Source organism: Poeciliopsis prolifica, unplaced genomic scaffold, assembly GCF_027474105.1.
Source record: "Poeciliopsis prolifica strain line A6 unplaced genomic scaffold, Auburn_PproV2 SCAFFOLD014, whole genome shotgun sequence".
Classification (NCBI taxonomy): domain Eukaryota; kingdom Metazoa; phylum Chordata; class Actinopteri; order Cyprinodontiformes; family Poeciliidae; genus Poeciliopsis; species Poeciliopsis prolifica.
This window is the reverse complement of record NW_026562389.1, coordinates 326,754-341,740: the sequence shown is the minus strand read 5'-3', so window position 1 is coordinate 341,740 and position 14,987 is coordinate 326,754. Positions and strand designations below refer to the sequence as shown.

The 14,987-nt window shown below is 41.0% G+C and overlaps 1 long non-coding RNA gene across 1 annotated transcript; it reads left to right on the top strand.

The window, feature by feature from the left end:
- Positions 1-4,579: 4,579 nt before the first annotated feature.
- Positions 4,580-14,945, top strand: LOC129365854 (uncharacterized). The gene is made up of 3 exons (XR_008606563.1): positions 4,580-4,723; positions 14,489-14,585; positions 14,886-14,945. It is a non-coding gene; the product is annotated as an uncharacterized LOC129365854 (long non-coding RNA).
- The last annotated feature ends 42 nt before the right edge of the window (positions 14,946-14,987 follow it).

Here is a 14,987-nt window from a genome sequence, read left to right as displayed (position 1 = left end):
GTATCAAGAGTCTATCCATTGTCTTAAAAGCTTCAAACCCCTGTGACCCTAAACACAGTGAATATGATAGTTAAATTAATGAATGCGTGTTTACAGGTTTCTCATTCAATAAGATCAAAACCTTTGACCTAAAAATAGAAAAACATCGTTTTGTGTGTTTATGTGGCACAGCAGCAACATTTTAACACTGCTGGGTAAGTAGTGTTGCTCTAATTTGTAATTTCTGCTCAGTATTTCTGGAAATACCCCAACAAATACCCCAACAAATACCCTTATCTCTGTATTCTAGCTTATTTTTTCCATTAAATCACACCAGTAGCAGCTGATCTTTCCTCTTTCTTCATAAAGGTCTCTGCATACAGTTGATCCTTGTTTTGACCGTGGATTTGTGGATACGCTCTTTTCATGGTTTTGTATAAATTTCTCTGTCTTCTGATCATTAGTAAGTTTTATTTATACCAGTAATATTCTTGAAAACTTTTCCTCTTTGATTCTCAGAATTACTTTCTTTCTTTGACATTTCAGTTTTAAAAGTTGCACATTTTTAAGCTCTGGGATTGTTTTTTCTATTTTATTTTTGCCATGAACGTCACAATTTTGTTTGCAAATTATTGACAAAGCCTCAGTTGGGGAGCACTGATGCCTTGCAGAGAGAATGTCCTGGTTCAAGTCCCAGCCTGGGCTCTTCTGCTTGGAGTTTGAATGTGTTGGGTTCTCCAACTTCCTCAAAAACCCAACACAATCGTCAAGAAGCCTGGTATAAGTGGGAGTATGCACTCGCCCTGTGTCACATATCACAGTTTACAGATTTTATTCCAGAATCTGTTGCTTCACACCAACCAATGACACGACCAGCAGTCTGACCAATCAGGAACAGCACTCTGTCACCATGAGGACAAATATAACTTGTGTTTTGGAGTTAATATAACTAATAAATAATTGTTTGAGAAAAATGTTACACTTTGTATTGTTTTAGTGTTGTATTCTTTAACATTTTTTCTTTATTGTTCAAATAATTGTTCATTGTTACTGTTCATTCCTTCACTGGGAAACATTGGTTCTGCAGGTTGTGTGCAGGTATGATTGCATGTGAAAACGCAGTCCCAGGATATCTTTTGTTTGTCCAAGGAGTGGTGCAGATCGCTGATGCATTGGAAATACTCACATCATGAGAACACGCCATGTGCTGCTCGGAAAAGCTCGGGACGTTCCACTTTCCGACCGTATGTGAAATGATATTCTCTGTGTTTGGGAGTTGATCAGGCTCATTAACAGAGCATGTGATCTGCAACCTGCAGGCCAGTCGGTGCCAAACCTACAACACTGGATCACATAATCCTGTGGATACGTTCCTGGACATGATGTTGTGTCAGAGCTTTAGATGTTTGTGGTCGGTGACTGACTGAGAAATGTGAAGACAACAAACTCAGATAACATGACGCAACATGTTTTTTTTTTGTTGGTTTACTTTCTAATTGGGATTTAGATGAATGAAGTTTTTCCACAAAATTGGGAAAATGTTTTAGCTTTAGTTAAATACGTAACTTACATACGTTGTGTAGCAACGTATGTTAAGTTTTAAACATTTCATTCCTGTTAGTTTTGACTTTAGACGAGGAGATGGCTCTGCCAAACACAATTGCAGATGAAAAGTTGTAGAAATTATGTTATATTTTGGCTCCTCTAATGTTTATGAATGCAAGTGATTCCTGAATTGGATCTTCTCTGCAGGTGGGCTGAACAGCCTCATCATAAAATCATCGTATTTGTTTCCATAAAGTTTCACAAGCACAATCTGACAGGAGCATTCATTCATCACAAATATCTGCTTTGAGTTCTGATGGCTGCAGGTGTGTCTTTCAAAGTCAAATTGTCACAATACTTGGTTTCTTCATGTTGACAAAATGTGGCTAATTTTTAAAACCTTTTTAAGGATTTGTGGCATGTTTTAATGATGAATTTAATCTTCCGTCTTTGCGGTGCCTGTTTCATGCAGAGCAAGGATTCTTAATCTTTTAAAAATTACTCACCATTTATTTTTTGCTTTTTCATTTCCTGCTTCTCTATTTTTTCCAAAAGTGAAATCCTTGACTGAGATGCTTGTAAAGCAAGACTTTCATATTCTAGTTCTATTATCTATTTATTTTTTGCACTTGTGAGACATTTGCTGGATGCAACCTCATGGTTCTATGTTAGAAACATTTCCCCCTGATGACACAGACTCCTCAATCCAGTGCGTCGCAGCATCCGATGTAAGAACGTGACTTTTCCAGCTGTGTGTTTGTAAAGGTGCCTTTGACTAAACATGTAGACTGTTCGACAGTGGCATTTGTTGGTACCTTGCAACATGTTTTCAGTTCATGTGAAATTATTTTTATTGCAAATATTTTAAATATCACACAACGAGGGAGATTTGTAATCACGCTGCGTGATCAAAATGGCCTTCAAAATGCCATCATCGTCATTTGGTGTTTGTTAATGAAAAGTAACACATAGCACATAAAGGAGACCTAACTGAATTTTTAAAGAGAGTGCCTGTTAATATGCAGACTAGTTTTAGATAGTAGTTAGAATAACCATCCATTTTTAACAATTTATGCAGAACACCAGCTCTGAAGATACAAACACCAAGACTTGAAGAAGATGGGCGACAGAAGCAGAAAACCACTATTTAAAATCTGTTGCCTGGTTTCAGATACAACCATCAGTTTTTGGTGTAAACTATACAAATAGCACGGATCCATCCCTGAGTTGAATCAAGAGGTCAGACTATTAGTGATTTAACACTGTGAGCTTTTTTTTTTTATTATTATTTTTATAATTCAAGATGATATCAGTTGAGCCTTGTTTGGTTGCCAGAGTCAAACTGAGTATCGGTGTAGCCATGTCCGTCTCTTTACCACAGTGCAATCATCTTCTGAAGGCTACTTCCTGTAGGAAAGACCTGTTCACAAAGCTCCAAAGGCCAACAGAGCACCTTTGAGATGAACCAAAAATATCTTAAAAACGTCTCCAACTATTACAGAAAATGCAATTATGAAAGCAACCGGATTTTCCAACCTGGTTCCAGCAAGGTGTGCCTGATAAAGAAGACAGTGATTGACAATAAGATGAGCTGACACGAGTCAAGTCCTATCAGCTAAAGTGATTGTTTACTCTTAGTTGTCTTATTTAGTTGCATTGTTCTGGTCTTTTCTAGACATAAGGAGGACCTTCAACGTTTCTGATCAAGCTCCACCATAAAATTCCTGTTTCTCAAAAAGTTTATGAAGAAATAATAAAACTGGTTCTGATAGTGAAAACTGGAAATATTGTTGTATTTCCCCCAATCTACAGTACTGTCAGTGCCATGTATTTTATTATACAGTCTGAGAACAGACAATGTAGTTGTTAAAATGTACCACAAGAGGGAGACAAGGTTGTCATAAAATGCAATAAATAATGGCGGTGTCCTGAATTGCTTGTGATCTTTCCTGATTATTTTAATATAATAGATTATCGCTAAAAGAATAAACAAGACCATATCAGCCGTATTCGTTAGGGAACTTTATTGTGGCAGTATTAACATAGAAAACAATCCATGTTTATTTTTAAAACATACAAACATTCAAAGTTTTACTCCACAAAATTCCAAAGGCTTGGTTGTCTCTGGTTTTCTTTATTCCTTTTTTTTTTTTCAGATTGATTTTAAAAAGAAACATCTCCCAGAGTGGCTTAGTCAAAGAGACTGGGAAAAAAAACCCAAACAGACAAAACAAAATGAACTGTCTAAAAATAATAAGAAAATAAACCACAAAAGTTACAACCCCATAGTTTACACACAGTCATCATATTTTGAGTTCTTCATATTGCAATGAAATTTGACTTTTTCCAGTTTGGATGGATAATACCACAAACAACATAAAAAAAATCTGGAGGATAGGAACTGAGTGCACAGATTTACTGTGGATTTTGCTTAAATAATCAATCATAAAATGTATAGCTAGATACTTCCACTGATATATCACTTAATATGATTCTTTCAGGAAACCTACAAATAGGTTATAGAATAATATAGAATAATTTTCACTTGTCCACACTCAAAACATAAATGTTCAAGAAAATCCTCAAATCAAAATTACATCCATGTCTCATGATGGCTGTAGGTAAACTTCTGACAGGAACTGTAACCACATAACCTTCAAAACAATCAGTTTGGTTGACAATTGAAAAAAAAAATACACCAGAGGAACCAGGCAAGATAATCTGCAACTGTACATGCACATAAAACAGTGAATTAATACACTTCCCGCACCCTTTCACTTATTATCCAGCATTTTTTTTTTTGCATATATAAGACCTGAGTTTTATCATCTTAAATACATCTGCTAAAAACAGTTGCTGATTTTATACAATTTAAATTCCAGGTGTTATTTTCTTTGTCAAATTGGATTTTGATGACAGAAAATTCAGTTTTAAATTTGAAATTATGATTAAAGGACCATATCATTAACAACTCAAGTGACATCAGCTGGCGCATCGAATTGTGATTTGACGCGATTCAAATCACAACCAACATCAGCTGTAGGCCTACTCTCCACCAAACTTCTGGGTTATCAAACACGGGAGGCTAATTAACTCAAAACGGGAGCTACAAACTGAGATCACTCAAATGCTATCAAAGAATGCTAACAGAACTGATAAATGAGCCACAGTAGCGTGCTACATGTCATATCAGGCTATGGTGAGTGTGAAAAAGGCTGTATAACAAACTGCCATGATGAGTCATTAAGGGGCGGGGCTTAGAGCAGCTGCAGCATGCAGACGAAGAAAGAGAGAAAAAAGAGTGAAAAAGGAGTATAGTTACTTTCGCATTTGTTCGTTTAACCGGCTGTTGTTTATTGTTACCTTCCTTGATGTGTGTGCGTGGAAATACAAGTAAGTGATGTTAGCTGTTAATAATATTGTTTATTTAGCGGAGTATTTTAGTTTTTCGCTTAATTAGTAGCATGCTCTGTTCACGTGCACACTTAAGAATTATACACGCGTGTATGTAGAAACGTGATGTTTAGAATCATTGAGAGTGCAGTTATTTAGTATGTGTGATGTTATTTCAGTCATGTTATACAGACACTGATGTTGTATTGTTGTTTATTTTCTAGAACCACACACAAAATTACCTAAATAAACGGCAAGTACGAGTTAAATCACCTGGAGTACGACTCTGCGTTCTTTGGAGTTCTGACCGACTCACCACAGTGTTCTGAATATTCACACAGCAAGTTCAAGTTCTAATAATTTTTCAATGGTCCTTCGAGCCGGATGAGCAGAATACTGTTTTAAGATGCAGAACCCAGAGTCAAAGCATTGGACACTCGACCCAAACGACGGATGTCAGTTCCTTCCTACCTGTCAGATTATGACCTAAGTGGACCTGGAGCTCACAGTAGATTCAGAACAGCAGCTGCAGGGGAATTGTCAGAGGAGCAAAGCGGACTAGTGCGTCCAACTACCAGATCTCCATCACCACCCATTAGCCAGAGCTTCGACATGATGGATTTGAGGGATGATATGGAGCAAGAACGAGAGCTTTGTGAATCTATGGAGCAAGTCACCGGGGAGCAGCAGACCAGCCACGTTCCAGAGTTTAGTGCTGCTCTCGAAGAGATGCGCCAAGAAAACGCTGAGCTTCGTAAACAGTTTCAGAGCCTGATGGTTGCTTTACAGTCCCAGCCAGCAGCCCATCAGCCTCTGTTCCCACCTCCTCCACCTCAAAGTGTGTACAGCGGTGGTTATGGACCTTACCAACCCCATATCAATTCTCCAGCATACCAGCAGCTACAATATCCAACATTCAGCTCCCAAAGAAACCTGCGATTAGATTTCACTAATCCTAGAGTTTCCCAAACATCTGGTGGTCTGCCTCAGAGCCCGTATTATTCAGACACACCACAACAGAACGCACCTTCCTATCACATAGAAAATCTTCATTGTCCAAGTTCCCAGCTTTAATGAGCCACCAAGAGAAACCACATACAGGGGCCGAAGCCCACCATCCCCAGATTTATATCACCAGATCCCAGAGAGTTTGCACGCATGAAGATTGCCTTAGAGAATCTATTACCAGGCGATGCTACGGAAAGATACAAGTACCAGATCCTCACTGATCATCTCAGTGTGAAGAAGCTTCACTTGTAGCAGACTCCTACTGCAACTCAAGGCAACCTTACACTGATACAATGTTGGCTCTCACGAAAATGTATGGACAGCCCCACAAGCTTGCAGTGCAACGGATTGCAGAGTTAATGGATGGTCCAAATATACGCTGTGGTGATGTGAAGAGCTTTCGTCTGTTTGCCCTCAATGTCCGGTCACTAGTAGGCATGGAACAACTGGGGCAAAGAGGTCAAATCGAGTTAGCTTGTGGCTCTCATGTTTCAAGACTCTTAAGTAAACTTCCCTATGACCTCAATGCCAGTTTTAAGAGATTTATCCATCCCCTGAGAGTAGCCATTCCTACCCTCATTGACTTTGCTGATTGGCTAGAATATGAGCTGGAAGTTCAGGAAGACAGCCTGAAGCCCCCGAAGAGAGAGGAGTCGTTTAACAAGAAGCCTGATACCAAGCGCACTTCCAAACTCTCAAGTAAGACTGCTACTATCCTCCTGGGTACTGAGAAGGTCTCTGGATCAAATAGTGTAGCAGTACCACCTACACCTGGACATGTTGTTAACAAGTCCAAGGGAATAGAGAAGGTTACGGCCTACTGTCCATATTGTGACAACGACAAGCACTTCCTGAACAACTGTTCCAACTTTAAGACCTTGAGCAAAGAACAGAAGGTGACATGGATTAAAGCGAATAATAAGTGTTGGCGTTGTGGACGTAACCACCAAGCGGCAAAGTGTACACTTAAAGCTCCCTGCAAAACCTGTGGTAGGAGACATCTGCTAGTGCTGCATGAGGTGAATGAGAGAGCAGGAAGAACAAGCATCAGTTCCACTTTCAGCAGAAAGTTGCCTTATTAACACTGCCAATAAAGTCATGTATGTTGACCGACCAGTTTACAACTGCAAGGTGCTCCTGAAGATCAGTAGGTAGTCCTGAGGAATGGTGACAAGTCCCTTGAGACGTATGCAGTCTTAGACGATGGCTCTGAGCGGACAATTCTGCTTCAGCCTGCGGCCAAACAGTTGGGCCTTAGAGGAAGTAAAGAGGTGTTAGCTCTTCGCACAGTCAGACAAGAAGTGGAGAAGCTCCACGGGGCGGCTGTGTCGTTCACAATTTCCCCAGCAGCCAACCCTGACAAAGTGTACAGTATCCATAATGCTTTTACAGCCGAGCAACTGAGTTTAGCAGAGCATTCCCACCCAGTTGTCTCACTTCAGAAGAAGTATAAACATTTGTCAGGTTTGCCTCTCCCTCCTTTAAACAGAGTCCGCCCTATGTTACTGATTGGTGCCGATTACACACACCTCATAACCCCTGTGGAGCCAATCAAACTGGGACCACCTGGTGGGCCGGCAGCAGTGAAGACTCTCCTCGGTTGGACACTACAGGGACCAGCACAAGCCATGGAATCCATCACGAATGTGAGTCACTGTCTCTTCACATCTACATCATCACCTACAGAGCTGCTCTCCTGTGTAGAGAAGTTATGGCAGATGGATGTGCTCCCTTACCGCAGTGAGAAGTTAGCAGTTAGGTCACGGCAAGATCACGAAGCAATCAGATCCTGCAAGAACAGACGGTGAGAGTCAATGTCGGTGGTGTTGAACGTTATGCCACACCCCTTCTTCGAATCAAAGACATGCCTCTACTGAACTCCACACCAGAAGCAGTGTTACCTCTCCTGAGAAGCACAGAGAAGCGCCTAGCCAAGTCGCCAGAACAAGCTGCTGCTTATCAGATGGAGATTGAGAAGCTTGTAGAATCTGGCTATGTAGTAAAGTTGGTGGACCATCAATCCGACACCATTGGTGAAGCTTGGTATATACCCATCACATGGTCCAACATAATGGGAAGAACCGGGTGGTGTACAACTGTTCATTCAACACCAAGGCTACAACCTAAATCAACTCCTCTTACCAGGTCCCACTCTCGGCCCTGCCCTGCTAGCGGTGCTCCTACGTTTCAGGGAACATGCTGTGGCCTTCAGCAGCGATATTCGTGGCATGTTCCACCAAGTGAGGCTCCTACCAGCAGATCGACCGTTGCTTCGGTTTCTGTGGCGGGACATGAACCGAGACAAGCCCCCTGATGTCTACGAGTGGCAAGTACTTCCATTTGGAACTACTTGCAGCCCTTGTTGCGCAACGTTCGCATTGCAGAAACATGTCATAGACCACAGCCAACCAGAAGAAGATGTTCGTGTTGCCATTAACAAGTCCTTCTACGTGGACAACTGCTTACAGAGTCTCACATGTCCAATAGCCGCCAAGACACTCATTAATAAACTGCGCCACCTTCTGGCTGATGGGGGATTTGAGTTGAGGCAGTGGGCCAGTAACAATCCAGATGTCATCTGCCATCTTCCTCCAGACCTCAGGTCATCCAGTTGTGAGCTGTGGCTCAGTCAAGGTCAGTCCGACATCCAAGAGCCAGCCCTTGGGCTACACTGGAACTGTAAGTCTGACACCCTCACTTACAAACACAGACACATTGATTGCTCAGTGGCTACTATGAGGAACATCTATAGAGTTTTAGCTAGCCAGTATGATCCTCTTGGCTACATAGTGCCTTATACCACTCGAGCTAAAGTTATCGTACGCCACCTGTGGGAGAAACAGAGGGATTGGGATGACCCACAACTCCCTGAGGAGCTGCTGCAGAAGTGGCATGCATGGGAAGCAGAGCTGGAACAGTTGCACAAGATCACCCTGCCTAGGTGCTACACCAGTCACAGACTAGACCAGCCCAACTGTATAAGAGATATCCATGTATTCTGTGATGCCTCTGAACAGGCATATGGATCAGTGGCTTATCTCAGAACAGAGAGTCCAGAAGGAGAAGTTGAGGTTGCCTTCCTTGCAGCTCGATCTCGGGTTGCTCCAAAGAAGCAACAATCTTTTCCGCGGTTTGAGTTGTGTGCTGCTCTAACAGGTGCTCAGCTCTGCAAAGTCGTCAGCTCTGAGTTAACTCTTCCCATACGCAGCTGTACCTTGTGGTCTGACTCAGCCACAGTCCTAACTTGGTTGGGTTCAGACTCTTGCAGATACAAGGTTTTTGTGGGCACTCGTGTGGCAGAAATACAAGAAATCACGGAAGCTTCAACTTGGAGGTATGTGCCCTCAAGAGACAACCCAGCAGATGATATAACTCGTGGTCTCACCATCCAAGACATCTGCAAAGGCAGTAGATGGACAGATGGTCCGGAATTCCTGAAACTAGCTCCAGGTTACTGGCCTGACCTACCTCCTCCACTCCAGAGTAATGCTGAAGGTGAGCTGAAACGACAAGCTGTTTGTCTAACTGTGTCCAGCTCCAGTGTTCCAGATCCACGCCAGCACCAAACTTGGGACAGCTACTTGGAGGCCATTGTACATCACCTTCACGGGGCGGCTGACCTCAGCCACCCTATTACTGCTGATTCCTACGCTGCTGCTGAAATAGAAGCTCTACAACGAGCCCAAAGGGAATCATTCTTGGAAGAAATCACCCAGTTAACGGCTGGTAAACCTATTGCCAAATCTAGTCGTCTTCTTTTACTTGCACCTGAGTTTGATGAGAAAACAGGGCTCATCAGAGTAGGAGGCCGTCTACGCAGGAATCCTGACCTGGCAGTAGATGAAGTGCACCCCATTGTTCTGGACCCAAGACATGCTCTGACCCAACTCATCATACAAGATTATGATAGGAAGCTCCAACATCCTGGGCCAGAAAGGGTGTTCGCTGAGATCAGAAGGAGATATTGGGTGCTACGGGGACGTGAAGCAGTACGCCGCCATCAGAGATCCTGCGTTGAGTGCAAGAGGTGGAAAGGTCAACCTAACCACCCCGGATGGCGGATCTCCCTCCAGCCAGACTGCGTCTATTCAAGCCGGCATTTTATTCCACGGGGGTGGATTGTTTTGGGCCATACACTATCAAGATCCGACGCAGTCATGAAAAAGGTGGGGACTACTGTTTAAATGTCTAACTACAAGAGCAGTGCATCTTGATTTGATCCCCAGTATGGACACAGATGCTTTCTTGATGGCTCTGAGACGCTTTATAGCCAGGCGTGGGAAACCGAAGGAGATCCTCTGTGACCAAGGGACAAATTTCCGAGGAGGAGAACGTGAGCTGCAGGAAGCATTTCAAGCCCTTCAACCTGACCACAAAGAGCAGCTAGCTTGCCAGCAAATCAAGTTCATTTTCAATCCTCCTGGTTCCCCACACTTTGGAGGTTGCTGGGAACGTGAAATTCGCTCGCTAAGACTGCTCTTCAAGTCATCATCGGAGCCCAAACCGTCTCTGAAGAGGTGCTGCACACCGTTCTGATTGAAATTGAGGGGATACTTAATTCAAAACCCCTAGGTTACATCTCTTCTGAAGTAGCAGACCCTGACCCGGTGACCCCCAACTATCTTCTCATGGGACGGCGGGATGCTTCGCTGCCGCAAGTAATCTACGACAGCCCAGAGATTCTTGGGCGGAGAAGATGGAGGCACAGCCAGATTCTAGCCGACCATTTCTGGCAGAACTTTCTGAAGTACTACCTGCCAGGACTCCAAGCCCGCCAGAAGTGGCAGACTGAATCAGCAAATCTACAAGTAGGAGATGTGGTCATGATCGTGGACAACCAGCTTCCGCGAGCACTCTGGCCTGTGGGTAAAGTCTCTCAAGTTTTTCCTGGGCCAGACACCGGATCAGATCAGCTGAAGTGACTGTGAAGGGACGAACTTATGTTCGACCCGTGGCAAGGCTGGTCAGCCTACCTACCCTGCCTAATGATTATTAACCACCTCCTTTTATTCAGCCTTTTTTTGATATTCGTATTCACAGGTGAATACGGGGGCGGCTGTGAAAAAGGCTGTATAACAAACTGCCATGATGAGTCATTAAGGGGCGGGGCTTAGAGCAGCTGCAGCATGCAGAAGAAGAAAGAGAGAAAAAAAGAGTGAAAAAGGAGTATAGTTACTTTCGCATTTGTTCGTTTAACCGGCTGTTGTTTATTGTTACCTTCCTTGATGTGTGTGCGGAAATACAAGTAAGTGATGTTAGCTGTTAATAATATTGTTTATTTAGCGGAGTATTTTAGTTTTTCGCTTAATTAGTAGCATGCTCTGTTCACGTGCACACTTAAGAATTATACACGCGTGTATGTAGAAACGTGATGTTTAGAATCATTGAGAGTGCAGTTATTTAGTATGTGTGATGTTATTTCAGTCATGTTATACAGACACTGATGTTGTATTGTTGTTTATTTTCTAGAACCACACACAAAATTACCTAAATAAACGGCAAGTACGAGTTAAATCACCTGGAGTACGACTCTGCGTTCTTTGGAGTTCTGACCGACTCACCACAGTGTTCTGAATATTCACACCAGCAAGTTCAAGTTCTAATAATTTTTCAGTGAGTTTTCAGAACCAAAAGGTGTTTTTTATCGTTTGCAGAGGTTAAAGGTTCTTACATTTGCTTTCACAAACTGAACATATATGTTGACAATGAGAGGAGTCTTGTTAAATGTATGTTTCACTCAACTAAAATCACATGAATCCAGTTTTTGGCAGCTAACATGCAAGCATGCTGTTAGCGATGACATTAGCTTAGCTTTAATGGCTTACAATGACATAGCATAGCAGGATGAAGCTAACTCTTCAAGTATTTTACAGCTTCTTTTTTGGGGCCAAAATTTCTTGAATTATTCAAGAAGATTTTTCTGCTTTATCTGAAAGGAAGTTCTTCCAGAGTTGGTACAGAGAACCACGTGTAACCAACGTCAAGTAGATAAATAAAATTAAAGCCTAATTATGAATGAGAACAAAAGCTTCCAAGAATATGTGCAATGGATGTTCCTCTCTCAGCTGATAAAAACACAGATAACATGCATTATTTTAAAATGGATGAGACAGCCAAGCCTCTTTACACAAAGACATACATAGGGAAGAAAGGAGGAAAATCTTTCCCTGCAGTGGGCCTGTCTTTTTTGTTGTTTTTTTTTTCTTATTTAAACCACAACTATAAACACAATATTTACAGATGACGACATGCAGTTTGCACTGAGAGCTAATGGAGCCAGTGAACTAATATAAAAGTTGTAGCACAGCAATCAAAGACTAAAACCAGTGACAAAACTATGTCTTTATAAATGTACACGTGTAAATTATGTGTTTATAGTCTTTTTTTGTTTTGTTTTGTTTGTTTGCTCTGCAAAGTATCACAAGTCTTTTTTGATGTCATGACATTTAGGAAAAAAGACATTTTCGTCTGTCATTGGATGGGGATTATTTTACAGTGTCAGTGCATACGGGTCAGGTTCATCCTCCACAGTGGAGCAAAACTGAACTCAGATCTGTGACAGTTAAAGTAAACGCCATCGTGGCGTTTTGGCCCTTTGCTTGGTTTAACCTATGAAAGTCAGTGCACATGCTGTCGTAGGAAAATAAATGCTTTGTCTTAAAGTACATGTTTCTGTTGTTACTGCATATTTTCTATGCATATAACTTGCAAATGCATAAAGTGTATAAAGTCACATAGCAATACTGCTGACCATAAGACATCAGATAGAAGATGTTAGACTGTGTGCTTCAGCCTCACAGTTTGTATGAAACGTGACATCTGCATGTAAGGAAAATGTTACTTTAGTCAGTAAAAGCGCATTGAAGGAGACACTTTATGTTCCAGTTCCTATTAGAATGACATGATGCATAGACAGCTGATTAAATTAGGCAGACAATCTGCAGCCATAATGATATCTTGTTCCACATAAACTGCTTTGGTGTCCGGAAAAGCACAATGTGTGACTATAATGTGTGTTAATGTATCCCTTGTGTGACATCTGTTTTCATGTCAACATGCAGTTGAGCTTTCCTGAGAGTAAGCTACATATTATAGTTTCTGTTAGTCTAAGACACATGCTCACCAGTGTTTGTCTTCCGTAGCCTTAAATACTAATAATTTACTGATGGTTGTTTCAGTCACGGGCGATTTTATTCCTAACTTCCTTCTCTTGTATTACGTTAATGATTCGCAGAACTGAATGACAGTAAGATATTCCAATGCAGCAAGTTCCTCAACTACTTTTCCAAGCAATTATCTCTTTAAATACTTTTGTGACTTCACCTAGTTACCAAGAACAACAGCAAAGGTGGCGCGAGCAAGCATTTCTACAGATCATCCTGAACATGAATACAAATCAGTTCAAATTTGTGTTTGTGATGGGTAAACATGTTTGGTATTATTATTTTTTGTTACACCAGTGAACTGTTTGCATGATTGAACTAGGCCCGTGGTTCTCACATTGTGGCACAAGTCAAGAAAATCGGGTCTGAAAATGAGAAGGAAATCAGTGTTTGCTAAATTTAGGGTGTTTACAAAAAATAACGGCCAATTTTCTCGGCAAACAAACAGCGAGTGTAACACATGCAAAAATGTTGGAGAAAGAAATAATTAAAACAGCTATTAAAGTAAAACTGGACTGTTTTTCAGATAACATTTCAAATTTAGTCAATGACATGATGCATACAACAGAAACCAAATAGCAAATGTATTCTGAAATAGGAGTGGCTTGGTTAGGTAATAAATGTCTCAGTGGCCTAAACAAGGAAAACATCTGTTTTTGCCAGCAAGATATCAATATCAGAAATGGGCACCAAATTAAAAACCTACCAATTGTCTTAAGTAAGACTGCAGCAAGTAATAATTCAACATGTATCCAACCTCCCTAAACAATAAAACTAACAGATACTGGATAGATTTTGTCATCTGGGCTTTCTCAAATCTTAGTGTCTGTAAACCTCTGAATTCATAGTAATGAGCTAAAATTGACAGTAATTTGTTCTCATTACTCTGACATTTAGCAAAAAATAAATAAATAAATACTGCTGGCAGCTACAGCAGCAACATATGAAGTCTTATTCATTATGAGAAAAAGAAAAACTAATCTGCTAAGTTTTACAGTGTATGTAAATATCTGGTTTCAGCTGGGTGTGTGAAATGGCTTGTCCACTGGCAAAAGTCAAATTGCAAAAAGAGCACTGACCCAGTCAATAGTACTTAGTGTTCAATAAAGTGGTACTTGTAATCAGAAGTATGAGAACCATTCAACCAAACCAACCTAAAGACTCACTTATCACTTATGTTTTTCTTTACTTTGTGCCAACACAAACATCTTCAAAATAATAAATCATCAAACAGCAGTTTCACCATTTAGAAGCGTTTTCTCTCCCCTTTTCTCTTCTTTGCTGCATTTGTTGATAGATGAATGCTAGTCCACGAGCTCACATTTAAAACACTTAACGTTTCCACAAAGGACATCCAAACGTCACAAACTGGTTTGTTTTTCTCTACGGCTTTCCTTCAGAATGACATCAAATGATCCGAAGAAGCTGAAGGATTTGTGCTCTAACCTCTGCTGGAGTAAAACCAGATTTCTACCACAAAGACGACACATGTTGACGGTAGTCTTAAAAAAATAGTTTCTCAACACCCTTCATTCTGTTAAACTGCAGTAAATTAGCTTTTTTTTTTTAAATAATCTTTTGTAAACTCTTAATTTGAAAATAAGCTCAAAGTAGATCTTCTGACTGAAAAATTCCTGAAAGATCTGAATCACATAAAAATGTACAAAACTTTAAAAACAACTTATTTAATATTGGTAGCATTTTTTTAAAATCTGTTGCTCAGATTGTTGCTTTTATTTACTGGTAAGTATGTATTTTTTCTTTTTCATTTCCCACCCACTCCGTCATGACTGACAGACTTAATAGCCAATCAGGTGATCTGGTTGGAAGGACGAACACCAATCTGAACAGTTTGTGAAGCCTACTGTCAAGGCTTTGCCTGAACTTGTCAGCATCAGG